This window comes from Anabrus simplex, chromosome 1 (genome assembly GCF_040414725.1).
Source record: "Anabrus simplex isolate iqAnaSimp1 chromosome 1, ASM4041472v1, whole genome shotgun sequence".
Taxonomy (NCBI): domain Eukaryota; kingdom Metazoa; phylum Arthropoda; class Insecta; order Orthoptera; family Tettigoniidae; genus Anabrus; species Anabrus simplex.
Window position 1 is genome coordinate 158,742,381 of NC_090265.1, and position 21,024 is coordinate 158,763,404.

A 21,024-nucleotide genomic window follows, 5' to 3' on the forward strand; every position below is an offset into this window, starting at 1 on the left:
GTCTGCTTAGAGAAAGCGGAGAGCAACAACTGCCCTAGTCAGGAAGGCCGAGTGGTCTTAGACGCTGCCTTCAGGTTGCAGACCACATCTGTGAAAGTGCGTTCCAATCCCACTTCTGACATGGATTTTTTTCTTGGACACCGGTAACTGAATTACTACACGCTGAATTCATCACCAAGAGGCTACTTGACTTGTAGCTTATTTCGCGAACAAGTCGTAGGGTCTGCTTAGAGAGAGTGGAGAGAAGCAGAAACTTGTGTCAGGATGGCCGAGCGGTCTAAGGCGCTGCGTTCAGGTCGCAGTCCACTTCTGTGGGCGTGGGTTCAAATCCCACTTCTGACATAGCTTTTTTTCTTGGATACCGGAAACTCAATTACTCCACTCTGAATTCATCACCAATAAAGAACTTGTAGCTTATTACGCGAAAAAGTCGTTGGGTCTGCTTGGAGAAAGCGGAGAGCAACAACTGCCGTAGTCAGGAAGGCCGTGCGGTCTTAGACCCTGCCTTCAGGTCGCAGGCAACATTTGGACCGTGCGTTCCAATCCCACTTCTGACATGGCTATTTTTCTTGGATACCGGAAACTGAATTACTACACGCTGAATTCATCACCAGTAGGCTACTTGACTTGTAGCTTATTTCGCGAACAAGTCGTAGGGGCTGCTTAGAGAAAGTGGAGAGAGACAGAAACGTGTGTCAGGTTGGCCGAGCGGTCTAAGGCGCTCCGTTCAGGTCGCAGTCAACTTCTGTGGGCGTGGTTCGAATTCCATTTCTGACATAGCTTTTTTTCTTGGATACCGGAAACTCAATTACTCCACTCTGAATTCATCACCAATACTCGACTTTTAGCTTATTACCCGAAAACGTCGTTGGGTCTGCTTAGAGAAAGTGGAAAGCAACAACTGCCCTAGTCAGGAAGGCCGAGCGGTCTTAGACGCTGCCTTCAGGTCGCAGACAACATCTGTGAGCGTGCGTTCCAATCCCACTTTTTTTCTTGGATACCGGAAACTGAATTGTTACACGCTGAATTCATCACCAGTAGGCGACTTGACTTGTAGCTTATTTCGCGAACAAGTCGTAGGGTCTGCTTAGAGAAAGTGGAGAGAAACAGTATCGTGTGTCAGGATGGCCGAGCGGTCTAAGGCGCTGCGTTCAGGTCGCAGTCCACTTCTGTGGGCGTGGGTTCGAATCCCACTTCTGACATAGCTTTTTTTCTTGGATACCGGAAACTCAATTACTCCACTCTGAATTCATCACCAATACTTGACTTGTAGCGTATTACGCGAACAAGTCTTTGGGTCTGCTTAGAGAAAGCGGAGAGCAACAACTGCCTTAGTCAGGAAGGCCGAGCGGTGTTAGACGCTGCCTTCAGGTCGCAGGCAACATTTGGACCGTGCGTTCCAATCCCACTTCTGACATGACTTTTTTCTTGGACACCGGAAACTGAATTACTACACGCTGAATTCATCACCAGTAAGCTACTTGACTTGTAGCTTATTTCGCGAACAAGCCGTAGGGTCTGCTTAGAGAAAGTGGAGAGAAACGGAATCGTGTGTCAGGATGGCCGAGCGGTCTAATGCGCTGCGTTCAGGTCGCAGCCCACTTTTGTGGGCGTGGGTTCGAATCCCACTTCTGACATAGCTTCTTTTCTTGGATATCGGAAACTCAATTACTCCACTCTGAATTCATCACCAATACTTGACTTGTAGCTTATTACGCGAAAAAGTCGTAGGGTCTGCTTGGAGAAAGCGGAGAGCAACAACTGCCGTAGTCAGAAGGCCGAGCGGTCTTAGACGCTGCCTCCAGGTCGCAGACCACATCTGTGAGCGTGCGCTCCAATCCCACTTTTTTCTTGGATACCGGAAACTGAATTACTACACGCTGAATTCATCACCAGTAGGCTACTTGACTTGTAGCTTATTTCGCGAACAAGTCGTAGGGCCTGCTTAGAGTAAGTGGAGAGAAACAGAAACTTGTGTCAGGATGGCCGACCGGTCTAAGGCGCTGCGTTCAGGTCGCAGTCCACTTCTGTGGGCGTGGGTTCGAATCCCACTTCTGACATAGCTTTTTTTCTTGGATACCGGAAACTCAATTACTCCACTCTGAATTCATCACCAATACTTGACTTGTAGCGTATTACGCGAACAAGTCTTTGGGTCTGCTTAGAGAAAGCGGAGAGCAACAACTGCCTTAGTCAGGAAGGCCGAGCGGTGTTAGACGCTGCCTTCAGGTCGCAGGCAACATTTGGACCGTGCGTTCCAATCCCACTTCTGACATGGCTATTTTTCTTGGACACCGGAAACTGAATTACTACACGCTGAATTCATCACCAGTAGGCTACTTGACTTGTAGCTTATTTCGCGAACAATTCGTAGGGTCTGCTTAGAGAAAGTGGAGAGAAACGGAAACTTGTGTCAGGATGGCCGAGCGGTCTATGGTGCTGCGTTCATGTCGCAGTCCACTTCTGTGTGCGTGGGTTCGTATCCCACTTCTGACATAGCTTTTTTTCTTGGATACCGGAAACTCAATTACTCCACTCTGAATTCATCACCAATACTTGACTTGTAGCTTATTACGCGAAAAAGTCGTTGGGTCTGCTTAGAGAAAGCGGAGAGCAACAACTGCCCTAGTTAGGAAGGCCGAGCGGTCTTAGATGCTGCCTTCAGGTTGCAGACCACATCTGTGGGCGTGCGTTCCAATTGAGAACATTTATTTATTACTAAAAACTAACAGGGTGTGGGGTAATAAGCTTACTTTTGACAACATACCATATAAGTTCTGGGAAAAGGAGATTGGCGTTCGGTTTCCACATTAATTTTGAGGTTAAGATATTTTACTTTCAATGAAATGAAACTATGAATTCGTTTGATAGAACAATATATATTCTTTAAATAATATATCAAAAAATAGTGAGTCTTGTTGCGATAAAACAGATGAGAATATGAAATTATGACATTGCAAATGAAAGAAACTAGGCATGAATTTGAATTCTTCTTGACCGGACATTTAACAATTTATACGAAATATTTCCCTCACTGATTCACTTGACTGTACCTTTAACACTTTGAGTGTAATTACGACGTAATCCATTGCTCTGGTGTTTACTGTAGATGTGTCACGCCTAACTTGGTGATACATCCTTGTGGCTGCTTCTTCTCCATATCATCTGACTTCTTTGTAAGTCAATATGGTATGACCTCTTGGCAGGTCCAGGGTTGCCCTCTCTGACTCCTTGGTAAGCCTTGCGTCCGCGTCTTCCACTAAGTGAAGGACCAACCATTTGGTCTCACTCTCTCAATGACCAATAATTAATGGCTCACTGAGTCTTCTCCATCTCTCGTTCACACTAGTTGGCTGACCACTTAAGGCCTCTTGATCTAGTAGACTACTTCACTGTACTGCATCCGTATAAGTAATGACTGACGCTACAATATGGACCCACCTTATATAGACGTTGGTTGACACAACTACGTAATCTCCAGAAATAACAATGACATACTCCCACCTACGCGACAGATATTACATCCAGTGGTGAAATAGCCCCGCGGCGACAAGTCCGTGCGCGCATTGCTAAATAAAAACGATGACATAGCCATGGCGCGGCGATGACTTGGCAGAATCGCCAGTGGTCTAGCAATATAACAATGTCACTTCCAATCTCTGATATATACAACAATTCTCACTGTACAGGTATTGAGTGTTATACTACACATACGTATATATGCATACATCTAAGTGCAATCTTGCAAGCAACAGGCAATTGCAAAATTGAATAAAACGGATAATTACAATAATAGTACAATATCACAGATAACATAATAATAATACTGACATAATAATAATAATAATAATAATAATAATAATAATAATAATAATAATAATAATAATAATAATAATAAAATACAGATAAAATCATACAATAATAAAAATACAGATATCATCTTGTAACGGGATTTGAACCGTTACAATTCGCCTCCCTCATAAATAAATCGAAGAACAAAGAATCGATTGATTTATGAACAAAATTATATATATAACACTGACACATATGAACACTTTAAATGAGTATACCACAATAACTTTCTTTTTTCAACATCCATACATTTTATAAAATATCACAAATATGAGAATTTTTCTCGCACATTGCCATCGTAGATAACTGTTCAGTGTCCCATTCTCATACAATTCACAAGGGCATAGCCCTTAATTTAACACACACAAATAATTTTAAATGATTACACTACATTCTTCTTCTTTTTTTATCATATCAAAACTTTTTGTGAAATATCACTTATATGAGAACTGTTCTCGCATATTGTTATCGCAGATAACTGTCCAATGTCCTGTTCTCCGTTTTTTTGTCACACAGTACATGACAATGTAGCACTTATTCTTCCAATACACCAATACGGCACTTGGTTCACACGCAAATCGCAGATGTTAGTTTTATTTTGCCAGTTTCTTACAAAAATTTAATCATCTTATTATTACCTCAACAAATCTCACGTGAAGTACTTCTTTACATTGATTATACTATAAATACCGACAATCTTCCCTTCCTGATCTTTTAAGGAATATGCACACTTCCCGATACGGTTCACAATAGTGAAATACCCCTGATACAAAAGAATAACTTCAAGATATTTCCCGCCTCTGCAGATGATGAAATGGAACTCTGAGTAGCACTCTGTCACTCAAACTGAATCAATTTTGCCCTCATTGACTTACATATCTCAATAGATCACATCCTTCTTTGGCAACAAAAATTCAAGGATCAATACCATGGCTACAAGATGGTTCAATTATTCCGTAATCCAGCATAATGTTTATTTGTTCTTAGACTTCACTAGCATTTTTAAGTTGAATGGGGTACTTACCTCCCACAAACGATCAATGGTCATGTACTACAAATTTATGTTCAAATACGTGTTCTTCCTCACTTACCACTAAATACATCTCGATGCTTACCTAACATCGAACACCATTACTCCTCCTGTAATTCACTTAAATTACCTCACGTCACTGCCTCATACCGACTATCCCTCGGATACTGGTCGTTATAGACACCTGACACACTTCAACACATTTCCTCTCACTAGGAACAACTTCACTTACCTCTCATATATTTCAAAGAACACACGTCACCAACACACTTACCTCAGACCATCATAATTAATACGTACTTCTTTGCTAGTTTCCCTCCCAGAACAAACACACACTACCCGAATCAAAGTCTAATCTACTTCCATAATTTGCAACCAAGTCAGCTCCTAAAACAACTGAATACACAAGTTTTGGTACAAACAAGGCATAGTTGAAACTTACAATTATCTTCAATTATGATTGGTACCGCTATCATTTTATTTACTCACTTTGACTCACCCAACGGCTGTTATAAGATCTGATAGTACCTTCACTTACCTTCTTCATATCACAATTTCCATCATCGGAGTTATTCCCTCACTACTTACATCACATTCTCGGTATTATAAGCATTTCCATCACTTATCAGAACACTTCTTACGTCTACCTTACTACTACAATTAATTACTTCATTATCTACGACTACGGCACTACTTAAATATCTCACTTAACATTACTTAGGTCACACTCACACTATACTCTTAAATCTACTTTCACTATATAACTACTTATACTAAATACCTGTTCATCTCCTACCTTCAGACTGTTCACTTTATTTACCCGATTCCCTGTGAATCTGAAATACTCTGACTCGATAACGACACCTGAATAACATTCATATTAAGACTATCATAGTCTCTCTGATAACTCAAATCCGTACGCCTCCCATCTTCCGATTCTCTTTGGTTACTCCTCTGACCCTCTCTGTTATAACTCAAATACATACGCCTCCCATCTTCCGATTCTCTCTGATTACACTTTTGATCTTCTCTCTCATAACTCAAATACATACGCCTCCCATCTTCTGATTCTCTCTGATTACTCTTCTGACCTTCTCTCTCATAACACAAATACATACGCCTCCCATCTTCCGATTCTCCCTGATTACTCTTCTGACCACTATCACCATCAACACAACTATTAATCCTCTGCGGATCATGATTACCCCCTCTCCTCTGATACACGGCTAACATTTTCCCCCTTCTCTCTACAATATTACTTTCCCTAGACATCATGCGCTCTCTCTCTCGCCCCTGTAAACATTCTTCCCAAAGCCTGTCCATGAACTCTTTAATCTCTCCTAAATTAGACATATTATCCCAGTACACTCGAAACCATATTTTAATTCCACCGATAAAAACATTAGACAAAATCTCCAACACATATTCCCATTCATTAATATTATTCCTCGACTTACTTGCAAATCTTTTCTCAACTACTTTTACAAACTCTATAGGATTAAACTGTTTTCCAGAAAACTTGTTTAAATCACAATCCATACTGAACAAACCACTCGCTATTACCACTTCTCTCGCCGTCTCACCTGTACCTTTCTGCCGTATTACTCCCTGGCAGTTCTCAACGTCTTCTTCTTCTTCTTCTTCTTCTTCCGCTGCTCTCTCAGCATTCTCTTCCACTATTCTCACGTCTTCCTGCAATTCTTCCTCTCTCTCTCTCTCACCTGCTGTGATAGCATTTCCTGTTCGTTCCGTAGTTCAGTGACCTCCACAAGTTTGCTTTCAATTTGCTCATTTCTACTAATCTGTTCCCTCGTATCTTCCCCAACTGCATTGTAACTCTTGTCCAATCTTTTCTCGACTACGTCATGAATTTCTTCCCGATTACTAGAACTTTTGTCACTTAATTCTACGACATTCTCTGTACATATTTCTTTGACATGCTCAATTTGAGAATGAACATCGCTCCGACTCGACTCCATTTCACCTTCAATTTCAACACACTCTTCATTTAGCTTATTTTCTAACTTAGATTCTAATTTAGATGTTTGATTATTTATCTCCAATATCTTAGTATCTATATTACTAATGATCGTATTACAATTTTCTTTATTACTGCCAATTAATTCTTCCATCTTACTACTCACAGAGTTAATATGTTTATTACAATTTTCGTTATAACTACTAATTAATTCTTTCATCTGTTTACTCCTATCTTCACAATAAATATCAATCGTATCCTCCATTCGTTTATGACTATTTTCAATACTACTAAAAATTTCTTTCATCTCTTTTTTATTTTCCTCCATTCGTTTCTGACTTTCATTACTGATCTCGGTAAATTTGGCCATCAGCAAATTTAGAAAATCTTGGTTCATTCCCCCCACGATTTCCTTTTGGGTTTCAGTGTGCTTCTCAATTTCTGCACTTTCCTGAATTATCCCAGAACCTTCCATCGTATTCACCTGCTCCCTACTCTGAATTTCACCTTGGATGTCCGCCGAAGCAATGACCTCGTCGTCACATGACTTGTTATTGTCTTCCTTGTCCATCTTTGGTTCACTAGTGATAGTACGCGATCTCAAATTAATTTCCCTCTTCAAATCCCTTGACATATCCCCAAAATACAACTATATATCACAAAATTACACTCCTGACATTTACCGGTAGTAATTTCCGTTGGCTTAAATGCGCATACTCTCCCAAAATGAACCTATGATATGCTGTCATTCAGAACAAATTCTGAATTTATTCGAGCACCACGTTGCGGAGCCACATTGAGAACATTTATTTATTACTAAAAACTAACAGGGTGTGGGGTAATAAGCTTACTCTTGACAACATACCATATAAGTTCTGGGAAAAGGAGATTGGCGTTCGGTTTCCACATTAATTTTGAGGTTAAGATATTTTACTTTCAATGAAATGAAACTATGAATTCGTTTGATAGAACAATATATATTCTTTAAATAATATATCAAAAAATAGTGAGTCTTGTTGCGATAAAACAGATGAGAATATGAAATTATGACATTGCAAATGAAAGAAACTAGGCATGAATTTGAATTCTTCTTGACCGGACATTTAACAATTTATACGAAATATTTCCCTCACTGATTCACTTGACTGTACCTTTAACACTTTGAGTGTAATTACGACGTAATCCATTGCTCTGGTGTTTACTGTAGATGTGTCACGCCTAACTTGGTGATACATCCTTGTGGCTGCTTCTTCTCCATATCATCTGACTTCTTTGTAAGTCAATATGGTATGACCTCTTGGCAGGTCCAGGGTTGCCCTCTCTGACTCCATGGTAAGCCTTGCGTCCGCGTCTTCCACTAAGTGAAGGACCAACCATTTGGTCTCACTCTCTCAATGACCAATAATTAATGGCTCACTGAGTCTTCTCCATCTCTCGTTCACACTCGTTGGCTGACCACCTAAGGCCTCTTGATCTAGTAGACTACTTCACTGTACTGCATCCGTATAAGTAATGACTGACGCTACAATATGGACCCACCTTATATAGACGTTGGTTGACACAACTACGTAATCTCCAGAAATAACAATGACATACTCCCACCTACGCGACAGATATTACATCCAGTGGTGAAATAGCCCCGCGGCGACAAGTGCGTGCGCGCATTGCTAAACAAAAACGATGACATAGCCATGGCGCGGCGATGACTTGGCAGAATCGTCAGTGGTCTAGCAATATAACAACGTCACTTCCAATCTCTGATATATACAACAATTCTCACTGTACAGGTATTGAGTGTTATACTACACATACGTATATATGCATACATCTAAGTGCAATCTTGCAAGCAAGAGGCAATTGCAAAATTGAATAAAACGGATAATTACAATAATAGTACAATATCACAGATAACATAATAATAATACTGACATAATAATAATAATAATAATAATAATAATAATAATAATAAAATACAGATAAAATCATACAATAATAAAAATACAGATATCATCTTGTAACGGGATTTGAACCGTTACACAATCCCAAATTTTTTCTTGGATACCGGAAACTGAATTACTGCACGCTGAATTCATCACCAGTAGGCTACTTGACTTGTAGCTTATTTCGCGAACAAGTCGTAGGGTCAGCTTAGAGAAAGTGGAGAGAACAGAAACGTGTGTCAGGATGGCCGAGCGGTCTAAGGCGCTGCGTTCAGGTCGCAGTCCACTTCTGTGGGCGTGGGTTCGAATCCCACCTCTGGCATAACTTTTGTTCTTGGATACCGGGAACTCAATTACTCCAGTCTGAATTCATCACCAATACTTGACTTGTAGCGTATTACGCGAACAAGTCGTTGGGTCTGCTTAGAGAAAGCGGAGAGCAACAACTGCCGTAGTCAGGAAGGCCGAGCGGTCTTAGACGCTGCCTTCAGGTCGAAGACCACATCTGTGAGCGTGCGTTCCAATCTCACTTTTTTTCTTGGATACCGGAAACTGAATAACTACACGCTGAATTCATCACCAGTAGGCTACTTGACTTGTAGCTTATTTCGCGAACAAGTCGTAGGGTCTGCTTAGAGAAAGTGGAGAGAAACAGAAGCGTGTGTCAGGATGGCCGAGCGGTCAAAGGCGCTGCGTTCAGGTCGCAGTCCACTTCTGTGGGCGTGGATTCGTATCCCACTTCTGACATAGCTTTTTTTCTTGGATACCGGAAACTCAATTACTCCACTCTGAATTCATCACCAATACTTGACTTGTAGCTTATTACGCGAAAAAGTCGTTGGGTCTGCTTAGAGAAAGCGGAGAGCAACAACTGCCCTAGTTAGGAAGGCCGAGCGGTCTTAGACGCTGCCTTCACGTCGCAGGCAACATTTGTGACCGTGCTTTCCAATCCCACTTCTGACATGGCTTTTTTTCATGGACACCGGAAACTGAATTACTACACGCTGAATACATCACCAGTAGACTACTTGACTTGTAGCTTATTTCGCGAAAAAGTCGTAGGGTCTGCTTAGAGAAAGTTGAGAGAAACAGAAACGTGTGTCAGGATGGCCGAGCGGTCTAAGGCGCTGCGTTCAGGTCGCAGTCCACTTCTGTGGGCGTGGGTTCGAATCCAACTTCTGACATAGCTGTTTTTCTTGGATACCGGAAACTCAATTACTCCACTCTGAATTCATCACCAATACTTGACTTGTAGCTTATTACGCGAAAAAGTCGTTGGGTCTGCTTGGAGAAAGCGGAGAGCAACAACTGCCGTAGTCAGGAAGGCCGAGCGGTCTTGCTAGGGGCTTTACGTCGCACCGACACTGTTAGGTCTTATGGCGACGATGGGATAGGAAAGGCCTAGAAGTTGAAAGGAAGCGGCCGTGGCGTTAATTAAGGTACAGCCCCAGCATTTGCCTGGTGTGAAAATGGGAAACCACGGAAAACCATTTTCGGGGCTGCCGATAGTGGGATTCGAACCTACTATCTCCCGGATGCAAGCTCACAGCCGCGAGCCTCTACACGCACGGCCAACTCGCCCGGTGAGCGGTCTTAGACGTTGCCTTCAGGTCGCAGACCACATCTGTGAGCGTGCGTTCCAATCCCACTTTTTTCTTGGATACCGGAAACTGACATACTACACACTGAATTCATCACCAGTAGGCTACTTGACTTGTAGCTTATTTCGCGAAAAAGTCGTAGGCTCTGCTTAGAGAAAGTGGAGAGAAGCAGAAGCTTGTGTCAGGATGGCCGACCGGTCTGAGGCGCTGCGTTCAGGTCGCAGTTCACTTCTGTGGGCGTGGGTTCCATCCGACGTCTGACATAGCTTTTTTTCTTGGATACCGGAAACTCAATTACTCCACTCTGAATTCATCACCAATACTTGACTTGTAGCGTATTACGCGAACAAGTCGTTGGGTCTGCTCAGAGAAAGCGGAGAGCAACAACTGCCCTAGTCAGGAAGGCCGAGCGGTCTTAGACCCTGCCTTCAGGTCGCAGGCAACATTTGGACCGTGCGTTGCAATCCCACTTCTGACATGGCTTTTTTTCTTGGACACAGGAAACTGAATTACTACACGCTGAATTCATCACCAGTAGGCTACTTGACTTGTAGCTTATTTCGCGAACAAGTCGTAGGGTCTGCTTAGAGAAAGTGGAGAGAAACAGGAACTTGTGTAAGGATGGCCGAGCGGTCTAAGGCGCTGCGTTGAGGTCGCAGTCCACTTCTGTGGGCGTGGGTTCGAATCCCGCATCTGACATAGCTTTTTTTCTTGGATACCGGAAACTTAATTACTCCAATCTGAATTCATCACCAATACTTGACTTGTAGCTTATTACGCGAAAAAGTCGTAGGGTCTGCTTAGAGAAAGTGGAGAGAAACCGAAACTTGTGTCAAGATGGCCGAGCGGTCTAAGGCTGCTCAGGTCGCAGTCTACTTCTGTGAGCGTTAGTTCGAATCCGATTTCTGACATAGCTTTTCTTCTTGGATACCGGAAACTCAATTACTCCACTCTGAATTCATCACCAATACTTGACTTGTAGCTTATTACGCGAAAAAGTGGTTCGGTCTGCTTGGAGAAAGCGGAGAGCAACAACTGCCGTAGTAAGGAAGGCCGAGCGGTCTTAGACGCTGCCTTCAGGTCGCAGACCACATCTGTGAGCGTGAGTTCCAATTCCACTTTTTTTCTTGGATACCGGAAAATGAATTACTACACGCTGAATTCATCACCAGTAGGCTACATGACTGGTAGCTTATTTCGCGAACAAGTCGTAGGGTCTGCTTAGAGAAAGTGGAGAGAAACTAAAACGTGTGTCAGGATGGCCGAGCGGTCTAAGGCTCTGCGTTTAGGTCGCTGTCCACTTCTGTGGGCGTGGGTTCGAATCACACTTCTGACATAGCTTTTTTTCTTGGATACCAGAAACTCAATTACTCCACTCTGAATTCATCACCAATACTTGACTTGTAGCTTATTACGCGAAAAAGTCGTTGGGTCTGCTTAGAGAAAGCGGAGAGCAACAACTGCCCTGGTCAGGAAAGCCGAGCGGTCTAAGGCGCTGCCTTCAGGTCGCAGACCACATCTGTGAGCGTGCGTTCCAATCCAACTTTTTTTCTTGGATACCGGAAACTGAATTACTACACGATGAATTCATCACCAGTAAGCTACTTGACTTGTAGCTTATTTCGCGAACAAGTCGTAGGGTATGCTTACAGAAAGTGGAGAGAAACAGAAACGTGTGTCAGGATGGCCGAGCGGTCTAAGGCGCTGCCTTCAGGTCGCAGACCACATCTGTGAGCGTGCGTTCCAATCCCACTTTCTTTCTTGCATACCGGAATCTGAATTACTACACGCTGAATTCATCACCAGTAGGCTACTTGACTTGTAGCTTATTTCGCGAACAAGTCGTAGGGTCTGCTGAGAGAAAGTGGAGAGAAACAGGAACGTGTGTCAGGATGGCCGAGCGGTCTAAGGCGCTGCGTTCAGGTCGCAATCCACTTCTGTGGGCATGGGTTCGAATCCCACTTCTGGCATAGCTTCTATACTTGGACACCGGAAACTCAATTACTCCACTCTGAATTCATCACCAATACTTGACTTGTAGCTTATTACGCGAAAAAGTCGTTGGGTCTGCTTAGAGAAAGCGGAGAGCAACAACTGCCCTAGGCAGGAAGGCCGAGCGGTCTTAGACGCTGCCTTCAGGTCGCAGTCCACATCTGTGAGCGTGCGTTCCAATCCCACTTCTTTTCTTGGATACCGGCAACTGAATTACTACACGCTGAATTCATCACCAGTAGGCTACTTGACCTGTAGCTTATTTCGCGCACAATTCGTAGGGTCTGCTTAGAGAAAGTGGAGAGAAACAGAAACGTGTGTCAGGATGGCCGAGCGGTCTAAGGCGCTGCGTTCAGGTCGCAGTCCACTTCTGTGGGCGTGGGTTCGAATCCCACTTCTGACATGGCTGTTTTTCTTGGATACCGGAAACTCAATTACTCCACTCTGAATTCATCACCAATACATGACTTGTAGCTTATTACGCGAAAAAGTCTTTGGGTCTGCTTAGAGAAAGTGGAGAGAAGCAGAAACTTGTGTCAGGATGGCCGACCGGTCTGAGGCGCTGCGTTCAGGTCGCAGTCCACTTCTGTGGGCGTGGGTTCGAATCCCACTTCTGACATAGCTTTCTTTCTTGGATACCGGAAACTCAATAACTCCACTCTGAATTCATCACACATACTTGACTTGGAGCGTGTTGCGCGAACAAGTCGTTGGGTCTGCTTAGAGAAAGCGGAGAGCAATAAATGCCCTAGTCAGGAAGGCCGAGCGGTCTTAGACGCTGCCTTCAGGTCGCAGGCAACATCTGGACCGTGCGTTCCAATCCCACTTCTGACATGGCTTTTTTTCTTGGAGACAGGAAACTGAATTACTACACGCTGAATTCATCACCAGTAGGCTACTTGACTTGTAGCTTATTTCGCGAACATGTCGTAGGGTCTGCTTAGAGAAAGTGGAGAGAAGTAGAAACGTGTGTCAGGATGGCCGAGCGGTCTAAGGCGCTGCGTTTAGGTCGCAGTCCACTTCAGTGGGCGTGGGTTCGAATCCCACTTCTGACATAGCTTTTTTTCTTGGATACCGGAAACTTAATTACTCCAATCTGAATTCATCACCAATACTTGACTTGTAGCTTATTACGCGAAAAAGTCGTAGGGTCTGCTTAGAGAAAGTGGAGAGAAACCGAAACTTGTGTCAGGATGGCCGAGCGGTCTAAGGCGCTGCGTTCAGGTCGCAGTCTACTTCTGTGAGCGATAGTTCGAATCCGATTTCTGACGTAGCTTTTCTTCTTGGATACCGGAAACTCAATTACTCCACTCTGAATTCATCACCAATACTTGACTTGTAGGTTATTACGCGAAAAAGTGGTTCGGTCTGCTTATAGAAAGCGGAGAGCAACAACTGCCGTAGTAAGGAAGGCCGAGCGGTCTTAGACGCTGCCTTCAGGTCGCAGACCACATCTGTGAGCGTGAGTTCCAATTCCACTTTTTTTCTTGGATACCGGAAACTGAATTACTACACGCTGAATTCATCACCAGTAGGCTACTTGACTGGTAGCTTATTTCGCGAGCAAGTCATAGGGTCTGCTTAGAGAAAGTGGAGAGAAACTAAAACGTGTGTGAGGATGGCCGAGTGGTCTAAGGCTCTGCGTTCAGATCGCTGTCCACTTTTGTAGGCGTGGGTTCGCATCCCACTTCTGACATACCTTTTTTTCTTGGATACCGGAAACTCAATTACTCCACTCTGAATTCATCACCAATACTTGACTTGTAGCGTATTACGCGAACAAGTCGTTGGGTCTGCTTAGAGAAAGCGGAGAGCAACAACTGCCCTAGTCAGGAAGGCCGAGCGGTCTTCGACGCAGCCTTCAGGTCGCAGGCAACATTTGGACGGTGCGTTCCAATCCCACTTCTGACATGGCTTTTTTTCTTGGACACCGGAAACTCAATTACTACACGCTGAATTCATCACCAGTATGCTACTTGACTTGTAGCTTATTACGCGAACAAGTCGTAGGGTCCGCTTAGAGAAAGTGGAGAGAAACAGAAACGTGTGTTAGGATGGCCGAGCGGCCTAAGGCGCTGCGTTTAGGTCGCAGTCCACTTCAGTGGGCGTGGGTTCGAATCCCACTTCTGACATGGCTTTTTTTCTTGGACACCGGAAACTCAATTACTACACGCTGAATTCATCACCAGTAGGCTACTTGACTGGTAGCTTACTTCGCGAACAAGTCGTAGGGTCTGCTTGGAGAAAGTGGAGAGGAAGTAAAACGTGTGTGAGGATGGCCGAGTGGTCTAAGGCTCTGCGTTCAGATCGCTGTCCACTTTTGTAGGCGTGGGTTCGCATCCCACTTCTGACATACCTTTTTTTCTTGGATACCGGAAACTCAATTACTCCACTCTGAATTCATCACCAATACTTGACTTGTAGCGTATTACGCGAACAAGTCGTTGGGTCTGCTTAGAGAAAGCGGAGAGCAACAACTGCCCTAGTCAGGAAGGCCGAGCGGTCTTCGACGCAGCCTTCAGGTCGCAGGCAACATTTGGACGGTGCGTTCCAATCCCACTTCTGACATGGCTTTTTTTCTTGGACACCGGAAACTCAATTACTACACGCTGAATTCATCACCAGTATGCTACTTGACTTGTAGCTTATTACGCGAACAAGTCGTAGGGTCCGCTTAGAGAAAGTGGAGAGAAACAGAAACGTGTGTTAGGATGGCCGAGCGGCCTAAGGCGCTGCGTTTAGGTCGCAGTCCACTTCAGTGGGCGTGGGTTCGAATCCCACTTCTGACATGGCTTTTTTTCTTGGACACCGGAAACTCAATTACTACACGCTGAATTCATCACCAGTAGGCTACTTGACTGGTAGCTTACTTCGCGAACAAGTCGTAGGGTCTGCTTGGAGAAAGTGGAGAGGAAGTAAAACGTGTGTCAGGATGGCCGAGCGGTCTAAGGCTCTGCGTTCAGGTCGCTGTCCACTTTTGTGGGCGTGGGTTCGAATCCCACTTCTGACATGGCTTTTTTTCTTGGACACCGGAAGCTGAATTACTACACGCTGAATTCATCACCAGTAGGCTACTTGACTTGTAGCTTATTACGCGAAGAAGTCGTAGGGTCTGCTGAGAGAAAGTGGAGAGAAACAGAAACGTGTGTTAGGATGGCCGAGCGGTCTAAGGCGCTGCGTTCAGGTCGCAGTCCACTTCTGTGGGCGTGGGTTCGAATCCCACTTCTGGCATAGGTTCTATACTTGGACACCGGAAACTCAATTACTCCACTCTGAATTCATCACCAATACTTGACTTGTAGCTTACTACGCGAAAAAGTCGTTGGGTCTGCTTAGAGAAAGCGGAGAGCAACAACCGCCCTAGGCAGGAAGGCCGAGCGGTCTTAGACGCTGCCTTCAGGTCGCAGACCACATCTGTGAGCGTGCGTACCAATCCCACTTTTTTTCTTGGATATCGCAAACTGAATTACTACACGCTGAATTCATCACCAGTAGGCTATTTGACTTGTAGCTTATTTCGCGAACAAGTCGTAGTGTCTGCTAAGAGAAATTGGAGAGAAACAGATACGTGTGTCAGGATGGCCGAGCGGTCTAAGGCGCTGCGTTCAGGTCGCAGTCCACTTCTGTGGGCGTGGGTTCGAATCCCACTTCTGACATTGCTGTTTTTCCTGGATACCGGAAACTCAATTACTCCACTCTGAATTCATCACCAATACTTGACTTGTAGTTTATTACGCGAAAAAGTCGTTGGGTCTGCTTGGAGAAAGCGGAGAGCAACAATTGCCGTAGTCAGAAAGGCCGATCGGTCTTAGACCCTGCCTTCAGGTCGCAGACCACATCTGTGAGCGTGCGTTCCAATCCCACTTTTTTTCTTGGATACCGGAAACTGAATTACTACACGCTGAATTCATCATCAGTAGGCTTATTGTAGCTTATTTCGCGAACAAGTCGTAGGGTCTGCTTACAGAAAGTGGAGAGAAACAGAAACGTGTGTCAGGATGGCCGAGCGGTCTAAGGCGCTGCCTTCAGGTCGCAGACCACATCTGTGAGCGTGCGTTCCAATCCCACTTTCTTTCTTGCATACCGGAATCTGAATTACTACACGCTGAATTCATCACCAGTAGGCTACTTGACTTGTAGCTTATTTCGCGAACAAGTCGTAGGGTCTGCTTAGAGAAAGTGGAGAGAATCAGGAGCCTGTGGCAGGGTGGCCGAGCGGTCTAAGGCGCTGCGTTCAGGTCGCAGTCCACTTCTGTGGGCGTGGGTTCGAATCCCACTTCTGACATAGCTCTTTTTCTTGGATACCGGAAACTCAATTACTCCACTCTGAATTCATCACCAATACCTGACTAGTAGCGTATTACGCGATTTAGTCGTTGGGTCTGCTTAGAGAAAGCGGAGAGCAACAACTGCCCTAGTCAGGAAGGCCGAGCGGTCTTAGACGCTGCCTTCACGTCGCAGGAAACATTTGTGACCGTGCTTTCCAATCCCACTTCTGACATGGCTTTTTTTCATGGACACCGGAAACTGAATAACTACACGCTGAATTCATCACCAGTAGGCTACTTGATTTGTAGCTTATTTCGCGAACAAGTCATAGGGTCTGCTTAGAGAAAGTGGAGAGAAACAGAATCTTGTGTCAGGATGGCCGAGCGGTCTAAGGCCCTGCGTTCAGGTCGCAGTCCACTTCTGTGGGCATGGGTTCAATTCCCACTTCTGAAATAGATTTTTTTTCTTGGATACCGGAAACTCAATTACTCCACTCTGAATTCATCACCAATACTTGACTTGTAGCTTATTACGGAAAATAGTCGTTGGGTCTGCTTAGAGAAAGCGGAGAGCAACAACTGCCCTAGTCAGGAAGGCCGAGCGGTCTTAGACGCTGCCTTCACGTCGCAGACAACATCTGTGAGCGTGCGCTCCAATCCCACTTTTTTTCTTGGATACCGGAAACTGAATTACTACACGCTGAATTCATCACCAGTAGGCTATTTGACTTGTAGCTAATTTCGCGAACAAGTCGTAGGGTCTGCTTAGAGAAAGTGGAGAGAAACAGAACCGTGTGTCAGGATGGCCGAGAGGTCTAAGGCGGTGCGTTCAGGTCGCAGTCCACTTCTGTGGGCGTGGGTTCGAATCCCACTTCTGACATAGCTTTTTTTCTTGGACACCGGAAACTGAATTACTACACGCTGAATTCATCACCAGTAGGTTACTTGACTTGTAGCTTATTTCGCGAAACAAGTCGTAGGGTCTGCTTAGAGAAAGTGGAGAGAAACAGAATCGTGTGTAAGGATGGCCGAGAGGTCTAAGGCGCTGCGCTCAGGTCGCAGTCCACTTCTGTGGGCGTGGGTTCGAATCCCACTTCTGACATAGCTTTTTTTCTTGGATACCGGAAACTCAATTACTCCACTCTGAATTCATCACCAATAAAGAACTTGTAGCTTATTACGCGAAAAAGTCGTTGGGTCTGCTTGGAGAAAGCGGAGAGCAACAACTGCCGTAGTCAGGAAGGCCGAGCGGTCTTAGACGCTGCCTTCAGGTCGCAGACCACATCTGTGAGCGTGCGTTCCAATCCCACTTTTTTTTCTTGGATACCGGAAATTGAATTACTACACGCTGAATTCATCACCAGTAGGCTACTTGACTTGTAGCTTATTTCGCGTTAAAGTCGTAGGGTCTGCTTAGAGAAAGTGGAGAGAAACAGAAACGTTTATCAGGATGGCCGAGCCGTCTAAGGCGCTGCGTTCAGGTCGCAGTCCACTTCTATGGGCGTGGGTTCGAATCCCACTTCTGACATACCTTTTTTTCTTGGATACCGGAAACTCAATTACTCCACCCTGAATTCATCACCAATACTTGACTTGTAGCTTATTACGCGAACAAGTCGTTGGGTCTGCTTAGAGAAAGCGGAGAGCAACTCCTGCCGTAGTCAGGAAGGCCGAGCGGTCTTAGACCCTGCCTTCAGGTCGCAGGCAACATTTGGACCGTGCGTTCCAATCCCACTTCTGACATGGCTATTTTCCTTGGACACCGGAAACTGAATTACTACACGCTGAATTTATCACCAGTAGGCTACTTGACTTGTAGCTTATTTCGCGAACAAGTCGTAGGGTCTGCTTAGAGAAATTGGAGAGAAACGGAAGCGTGTGTCAGGATGGCCGAGCGGTCTAAGGCGCTGCGTTCAGGTCGCAGTCCACTTCTGTGGGCGTGGGTTCGAATACCACTTCTGACATAGCTGTTTTTCTTGGATACCGATAACTCAATTACTCCACTCTGAATTCACCACCAATACTTGATTTGTAGCTTATTACGCGAAAAATTCGTTGGGTCTGCTTAGAGAAAGCGGAGAGCAACAACTGCCCTAGTCAGGAAGGCCGAGCGGTCTTAGACGCTGCAGACCACATCAGTGAGCGTGCGTTCCATTACCCAACTTTTTTTCTTGGATACCGGAAACTGAATTACTACACGATGAATTCATCACCAGTAGGCTACTTGACTTGTAGCTTATTTCGCGAACACGTCGTAGGGTCTGCTTAGAGAAAGTGGAGAGAAGCGGAAACGTTTGTCAGGATGGCCGAGCCGTCTAAGGCGCTGCCTTCAGGTCGCAGTCCACTTCTATGGGCGTGGGTGCGAATCCCACTTCTGACATACCTTTTTTTCTTGGATACCGGAAATTCAATTACTCCACTCTGAATTCATCACCAATACTTGACTTGTAGCGTATTACGCGAACAAGTCGTTGGGTCTGCTTAGAGAAAGCGGAGAGCAACAACTGCCCTAGTCAGGAAGGCCGAGCGGTCTTAGACCATGCCTGCAGGACGCAGGCAACATTTGGACCGTGCGTTCCAATCCCACTTCTGACATGGCTATTTTTCTTGGACACCGGAAACTGAATTACTACACGCTGAATTCATCACCAGTAGGCTACTTGACATGTAGCTTATTTCGCGAACAAGTCGTAGGGTCTGCTTAGAGAAAGTGGAGAGAACCGGAAACGCTTGTCCGGATGGCCGAGCCGTCTAAGGCGCTGCCTTCAGGTCGCAGTCCACTTCTGTGGGCGTGGGTTCGAATACCACTTCTGACATAGCTGTTTTTCTTGGATACCGATAACTCAATTACTCCACTCTGAATTCATCACCAATACTTGATTTGTAACTTATTACGCGAAAAAGTCGTTGGGTCTGCCTAGAGAAAGCGGAGAGCAACAACTGCCCTAGTCAGGAAGGCCGAGCGGTCTTGGAAGCTGCAGACCACATCTGTGAGCGTGCGTTCCATTCCCCCACTTTTTTTCTTGCTACCGGGAACTGAATTACTACACGATGAATTCATCGCCAGTAGGCTACTTGACTTGTAGCTTATTTCGCGAACAAGTCGTAGGGTCTGCTTACAGAAAGTGGAAAGAATCAGACCCGTGTGTCAGGATGGCCGAGTGGTCTAAGGTGCTGCGTTCATGTCGCAGTCCACTTCTGTTGGCGTGGGTTCGAATCCCATTTATGACATAGATTTTTTTCTTGGATACCGTATACAGAATTACTCCACTCTGAATTCATCACCAATACTTGACTTGTAGCGTATTACGCGAACAAGTCGTTGGGTCTGCTTAGAGAAAACGGAGAGCAACAACTTCCCTTGTCAGGAAGGCCGAACGGTCTTAGAATCTGCCTTCAGGTCGCAGACCACATCTGTGAGCGTGCGTTCCAATCCCACTTTTTTTCTTGCATACTGGAATCTGAATTACTACACGCTGAATTCGTCAACAGTAGGCTACATGACTTGTAGCTTATTTCGCGAACAAGTCGTAGGGTCTGCTTAGGGTAAGTGGAGAGAAACAGAAACGTGTGTCAGGATGGCCGAGCGGTGTAAGTGGCAGCGTTCAGGTCGCAGTGCACTTCTGTGGGCGTGGGTTCGAATCCCACTTCTGACATAGCATTTTTTCTTGGATACCGGAAACTCAATTACTCCACTCTGAATTCATCTCCAATACTTGACTAGTAGCGTATTACGCGAAAAAGTCGTTGGGTCTGCTTAGAGGAAGCGGAGAGCAACAACTGCCCTAGGCTGGAAGGCCGAGCGGTCTTAGACGCTGCCTTCAGGTCGCAGACCACATCTGTGAGCGTGCGTTCCAATCCCACTTTTTTCTTGGATACCGGAAACTGAATTACTACACGCTGAATTCATCACCAGTAGGCTACTTGACCTGTAGCTTATTTCGCGAACAGGTCGTAGGGTCTGCTTAGAGAAAGTGGAGAGAAACAGAAACGTGTGTCAGGATGGCCGAGCGGTCTAAGGCGCTGCGTTCAGGTCGCAGTCCACTTCTGTGGGCGTGGGTTCGAATCCCACTTCTGACATTGCTGTTTTTCTTGGATACCGGAAACTCAATTACTCCACTCTGTATTAATCACCAATACTTGACTTTTAGTTTATTACGCGAAAAAGTCGTTGGGTCTGCTTGGAGAAAGCGGAGAGCAACAACTGCCGTAGTCAGGAAGGCCGAGCGGTCTTGCTAGGGGCTTTACGTCGCACCGACACTGTTAGATCTTATGGCGACGATGGGATAGGAAAGGCCTAGGTGTTGAAAGGAAGCGGCCGTGGCCTTAATTAAGGTACCATTTGCCTGGTGTGAAAATGGGA

The 21,024-nt window shown here is 45.1% G+C and overlaps 1 protein-coding gene and 22 non-coding genes across 24 annotated transcripts in view; all 23 read left to right on the forward strand.

The window, feature by feature from the left end:
* Positions 1-21,024, forward strand: part of LOC136863372 (uncharacterized) — a 444,827-nt gene that overhangs the window by 110,593 nt on the left and 313,210 nt on the right. The window lies entirely within an intron of this gene.
* On the forward strand, positions 259-342 carry TRNAL-CAG (transfer RNA leucine (anticodon CAG)). The gene has a single exon. It is a non-coding gene; the product is annotated as a tRNA-Leu (tRNA).
* Positions 1,119-1,202, forward strand: TRNAL-CAG (transfer RNA leucine (anticodon CAG)). Its single transcript has one exon. It is a non-coding gene; the product is annotated as a tRNA-Leu (tRNA).
* On the forward strand, positions 1,554-1,637 carry TRNAL-CAG (transfer RNA leucine (anticodon CAG)). The gene has a single exon. It is a non-coding gene; the product is annotated as a tRNA-Leu (tRNA).
* Positions 1,977-2,060, forward strand: TRNAL-CAG (transfer RNA leucine (anticodon CAG)). The gene has a single exon. It is a non-coding gene; the product is annotated as a tRNA-Leu (tRNA).
* On the forward strand, positions 9,039-9,122 carry TRNAL-CAG (transfer RNA leucine (anticodon CAG)). Its single transcript has one exon. It is a non-coding gene; the product is annotated as a tRNA-Leu (tRNA).
* Positions 9,464-9,547, forward strand: TRNAL-CAG (transfer RNA leucine (anticodon CAG)). The gene has a single exon. It is a non-coding gene; the product is annotated as a tRNA-Leu (tRNA).
* On the forward strand, positions 9,901-9,984 carry TRNAL-CAG (transfer RNA leucine (anticodon CAG)). Its single transcript has one exon. It is a non-coding gene; the product is annotated as a tRNA-Leu (tRNA).
* On the forward strand, positions 11,654-11,737 carry TRNAL-UAG (transfer RNA leucine (anticodon CAG)). Its single transcript has one exon. It is a non-coding gene; the product is annotated as a tRNA-Leu (tRNA).
* Positions 12,288-12,371, forward strand: TRNAL-CAG (transfer RNA leucine (anticodon CAG)). Its single transcript has one exon. It is a non-coding gene; the product is annotated as a tRNA-Leu (tRNA).
* On the forward strand, positions 12,713-12,796 carry TRNAL-CAG (transfer RNA leucine (anticodon CAG)). Its single transcript has one exon. It is a non-coding gene; the product is annotated as a tRNA-Leu (tRNA).
* On the forward strand, positions 12,929-13,012 carry TRNAL-CAG (transfer RNA leucine (anticodon CAG)). The gene has a single exon. It is a non-coding gene; the product is annotated as a tRNA-Leu (tRNA).
* TRNAL-UAG (transfer RNA leucine (anticodon CAG)) lies at positions 13,365-13,448 on the forward strand. Its single transcript has one exon. It is a non-coding gene; the product is annotated as a tRNA-Leu (tRNA).
* TRNAL-UAG (transfer RNA leucine (anticodon CAG)) lies at positions 14,442-14,525 on the forward strand. Its single transcript has one exon. It is a non-coding gene; the product is annotated as a tRNA-Leu (tRNA).
* On the forward strand, positions 15,099-15,182 carry TRNAL-UAG (transfer RNA leucine (anticodon CAG)). The gene has a single exon. It is a non-coding gene; the product is annotated as a tRNA-Leu (tRNA).
* TRNAL-CAG (transfer RNA leucine (anticodon CAG)) lies at positions 15,320-15,403 on the forward strand. Its single transcript has one exon. It is a non-coding gene; the product is annotated as a tRNA-Leu (tRNA).
* TRNAL-CAG (transfer RNA leucine (anticodon CAG)) lies at positions 15,541-15,624 on the forward strand. The gene has a single exon. It is a non-coding gene; the product is annotated as a tRNA-Leu (tRNA).
* On the forward strand, positions 15,966-16,049 carry TRNAL-CAG (transfer RNA leucine (anticodon CAG)). Its single transcript has one exon. It is a non-coding gene; the product is annotated as a tRNA-Leu (tRNA).
* Positions 16,595-16,678, forward strand: TRNAL-CAG (transfer RNA leucine (anticodon CAG)). The gene has a single exon. It is a non-coding gene; the product is annotated as a tRNA-Leu (tRNA).
* On the forward strand, positions 17,458-17,541 carry TRNAL-CAG (transfer RNA leucine (anticodon CAG)). The gene has a single exon. It is a non-coding gene; the product is annotated as a tRNA-Leu (tRNA).
* On the forward strand, positions 17,680-17,763 carry TRNAL-CAG (transfer RNA leucine (anticodon CAG)). The gene has a single exon. It is a non-coding gene; the product is annotated as a tRNA-Leu (tRNA).
* TRNAL-CAG (transfer RNA leucine (anticodon CAG)) lies at positions 18,542-18,625 on the forward strand. The gene has a single exon. It is a non-coding gene; the product is annotated as a tRNA-Leu (tRNA).
* TRNAL-CAG (transfer RNA leucine (anticodon CAG)) lies at positions 20,658-20,741 on the forward strand. The gene has a single exon. It is a non-coding gene; the product is annotated as a tRNA-Leu (tRNA).